The sequence below is a fragment of the Dendropsophus ebraccatus genome, chromosome 2 (genome assembly GCF_027789765.1).
Source record: "Dendropsophus ebraccatus isolate aDenEbr1 chromosome 2, aDenEbr1.pat, whole genome shotgun sequence".
Lineage (NCBI taxonomy): Eukaryota > Metazoa > Chordata > Amphibia > Anura > Hylidae > Dendropsophus > Dendropsophus ebraccatus.
This window is the reverse complement of record NC_091455.1, coordinates 82,769,238-82,773,962: the sequence shown is the minus strand read 5'-3', so window position 1 is coordinate 82,773,962 and position 4,725 is coordinate 82,769,238.

Here is a 4,725-nt window from a genome sequence, read left to right as displayed (position 1 = left end):
TTGAAGGGTTTTATAGAAAATTTTGACCCTAATTAACAGAACATCTATACATATATCAAATGTAAATGTAATAGTGAATATACAGTACACTAAATATATATTATATATAAATAATAAATATATCTGAAAAGACATTACCTAGCAAGAATTTCAATCCACAAAGGACATTTCCTTTTCTCTGCAATACACCAGGAAACTGGGCAAACTGGAGCATCACAACTTAAGACTGACACAATTGTTATTCTATGGCTGCCTCTAGAACTAATGAATCTTTAATTCTCCCTTCTCACATTTATTTGAAAGGCAATGGTGATACCACATACCAGTCCACGCTAACTTTTCATACATGCCTCACATTATTTTATAATATTCATGCAAGTCCCCACATTTCTGACTTCACCACATTTAATACAAATCAAGGCTGTGTGACTGGGATTTTGTTTTGTAACAAAAGGTACTCTTTAAAACTCAAAATATTATTATTAAGTGTCATATCTATTCACTACTGGTTGTTACCATGCAAAATGTGCTTCTCTGGAAAGTTCTGTATTCTTATCTTTAACCCCTTCATGACCAAAGTTGATTGATGCACAAATGTCCAGGTCAGATTAAAGCAATGTTTCTCCTCACCTTCTAAGAGCTATAACACTTTTTTTTTTCTACCTACAGGGCTGGTTGGGGTTTCATTTTTGCACCATGATCTCTAGTTTTTATTGGTATATTGATGTGAGGGAAAAAATGTTATTGTTTTTAATTAATTTTTTTCTAATATATCTTTTAAAAAAATCAACAATCCTGGTGGCGTTTCTTTCACTTTTGATTTACAATGTTCACCGTGCAGGAGCAATACTGCTATATTTTAATAGATTGGACAATTCCGTACGCTACAATAGGTAATGTTTGTTTTTTATTTTTTTTAAAAAGGCCTCTCTGGCTGTCAATCATCCCCTCCAAGCCCGCTGACAGGCAGGGAACGGTAACTACACACGGGCAGGGAGCCACCCAGATGACTACCTGGCCACCTTTGCCTGCCGTGCACTTGGGTAATAAAACTTCATTTTCTTTGGTATACAGCTTCTTCTTCAGCCATGGATGGTACATGAAGTGGGCTGCTTAGGAGTTTTATAAGTGCTTCTGGGAACCATATCAGCCCAATAAGGACCCATGATGTACCGGTACGTCATGGTGTTACTAAGGGGGTACATAGAGGGCTCACAAGGTGACTGAGGCCAGAGTAATTAGCCACAACTGACATTGGTTTTTAAATGTTGTTAAAAAGCCCTAGGTGATGATCAATGCAACTGCAGGAAGCTGGTCAGTTATACTTACCGCCCCGGGCCTTAGCATCGTTAGAATACTTATTCTGGTTTGGCTATCGCTAGAGTCTGCCTTCAGTCCAAATAACATCCAGATATAGGGATGTCCAGATAAAGGGTGAGAAGTAGAAATGAGCAAACTTTTCAAAAGTTCGGTTCAGTAGGTTTGCCAAACTTTAATGTAAAGTTCGGGTTCCCGCCAGAACGAACCTAAATAAACCGCAAACAGTTAAATGACTGCAGGTTCTTAGTTGTTTTAATGCGGTTTCCAAAGGCCATTCCTTATACCTAATGTACATGTCTAATCTCCCTCAGGGTCTTTCTTCTCTTCTACGGTGAAGGCAGTCTTCTATGTGGAAGGTCAAATCAGTCAATCAAAGGCTGATTAGGACAGGAGAGCACCACAGCCTGTGATTGGCTGATCAAGCTGTCAGTCCTAAGAAAAAATGACAGCCTGCCCAACCAATCATAGATTGATTGAGATAGGACAGAACTGGGGCCTGTAATTGGCTGTGCGGGCTGGCACTGTTGTCTCTGGACTTACAGCCTGCTCAGCGAATCACACGCTGATCAGTCCATCAAAGGCTTATTAGGACAGGAGAGCACCATGGCCGGTGATTGGCTGATCAAGCTATCAGTCCTAAGACAAAAATAGGACAGCACTTCGGCCTGTCATTGGCTGAGGGGGCTGTCACTCTTGTCTTGTACCACAACCTGTGATTGGCTGAGACAAAAATGACATCCAGCTCAGCCAATCACAAGCCATGGTGCTGCCCAATCCTAGTCAGCCTGTGATTGGCTGAGCGGGCCTTCACCATAGAAGACGCCGGGACGGGACAAGAAAGCTACCAGGAGACACCAGGAAACTGCAGAAAGGTGAAATATATTTGTTTTTGTTTTTTGTTGTTTTTACATGACCACCACCATCTTACCAAACCCCTCTGAACTTTGCAGAAAGGTTTTTTTGGTAATTAACCAAATTTTTTGCAAAGTTCAAAACAAATCTGGGTTCACCAGGTGGGTTCACTCATCTCTAGTAAGAAGCCCTATTATGCACCACCTTTACTTTAGCAAGAAAATAAAACTACTGACAGGTCTACTTTTAGGCATTGTAATGCAAGGCTAATGATATCTTGATATATCTATAAATACCAGATAATACATGGTAATTATTGTTGTCATTAGATAAAAAAATGAATATGTAAAAAAAAAATATTTCAAATTGCAAAGAATAAAGTAAACTTTAGCGTAGCTAGAAAGTATCCTTGGGTCAGGCTAGCAAAGTTTTCTGGGAATGTTTTATAATTGATAGCTTCTGTGTTACATGATTTAACCACAGTAGAAGAAATGCACGCCAGTACACGAATCTTTTATACTCCCTTTCTACATTTCTTGAATGGTGTTTTAGAAAGATAAGCCTGGAAGAACAGAATTTGCATATTGGCAACTCAGAATTGGCACAGCCTTAAAGTACTATAAATCATCAACTATGGCTAAGTAGGTTGACAGAACTTGACAGTCACATTTCCTTGTACAATGTAGAAAGGGATTCAATTACTTATATGTCTCACATTAGGTTGGTATCAGAAATGTATGTAATAAGACAGGAGCATGTAAAAGGAAGATAGAAAATTAAGTAGACGGACTAGGGCAATTATTAACAAGGGAACCTGTCAGCCGCACTGTTAGGCAGGAGTCTAATGAATTCATAAGGGGCATACTTTTCTGACCTCCCCTTGCAGATTGACAGCTTTCTTACTACTACTGTGCATAGGGAGTAAGCTGTCAATCAGCAATGGGCGTCTTAGGGGAGACCGTCTTTCATTAACACATTGGACATTGCCGCAGCATTGAAATGGAGCAAAAATGAAAAGGTGAGTTCATCAAGCTACTGCATATTCATACATGAGTGACATGCCACCGAAATTAACAAATAAAGGGGCTGATAGGTTTTTTTGAAGCACAAATCACTGTGGGATTTATTTGTGACAACAAATGTTATGTTTTCTCTTTTCTTGGCATTGAAATAATTAGAGCTTGTGTACCTGGTTAAATGTTGAGTATTATACAAGCTTTTAGTTGTACTGACCTACAACACAGACTATAGGGTCATATATTGTCATGCGAAATCCAACCGAATAAATGGTACTTTATTCAATCAGAGGATGCAATATGGAGATACTTCTTCTTAGAAGCTTTGTTATGTGGAGGAACTTGTGCATGGGGTTCTCTAGTATAAGTATTCTCTTATTAGTTTCAGAGCAAACTTAATTGAAATCTTTACCTCCTTAAAGACAAAGTGACAACTAAAATGTTGTCACTAGGTCTTGCAATACTAATAATAGGCATGTTTACATGACTTTTTTGTTATTTTACTATTTTAAAAAAGTTTTTTTTCTTAAAAAAACACTTATTACTTCCTTTAATTTTTTAATCTGTCAATCTAACACATTTTCACTGTATGAGTTGGTTAAAACTGATGATGCAGTGCACCTGTCACTGCTCCAGACGCATACACTCTCAGCCACAGTACAGTAGATGTTCTCTGCGTGTGCGATCACAGCTGCAGTTCAGGGTGGAGTAGATGTGCTTACTCCGTGCTGCTGGTAAGCCTCTCCTGTGAAGTCAAAGCCTTCATCCTGCTCTGTATACTCACACTGTAAGCAATAGGTTGGAGATAGCATTGTTCAGATAGCATTTTGGACAAGATATATTGGATACATTGTAAGTAGTGTTCAGTGAACTTGCAGAACTGTATTCATGTTTTCCAGGACTCTCTAGGGCGCCATCCAACTTCTCCAGTCGCCAAGATTCAAATGCCGAGGTTCGGGTTTAGAGATCGTTGCTGAGGCTGAACAGATCAGCAAGTCCACTTAACACTAATTGTAAGGTAAGTATTAGATGGTCAGCGCTGATAAAAGCATTTCAATATAGTTATTTGCAACAGAGTTGGCTGTGCAAATAATGTATGGATTTGTAGATCTAGCTAGATGCATTTTAGGGCTCCTGGCCCTTTTATCAGTAGCTTTTGATGAAGGGACAAGGTGCTGGAAAACAACTGATGAAAGGGCCTGGAGCTCCGAAACAGTAAGACATCCAGTCTCTCTGCATTGCACCATATAGTTTAGCAGCAGCTGAAGAGTCACTTTTTGGGAAACAATGGTTTGGCAGACAGACAGACATGAAGGGAGTTAGTATTGTGGCAACAGCTGAAAAGCCATTGGTTGGGAAATACTGATTTAGGGAGACGGTGACTATGTATTAGGGGAGCAGTGGCACAGTGCATTTAGGACAGTGACACAGTTTATTAAGGGAGCAGTGGCACAGTTTATCTATGGGGACAGCAACATAATTTAGTAGGAGTGCAGTAGTACAGTTTATTTAGTGGGACAGTGGTACAGCACATTTA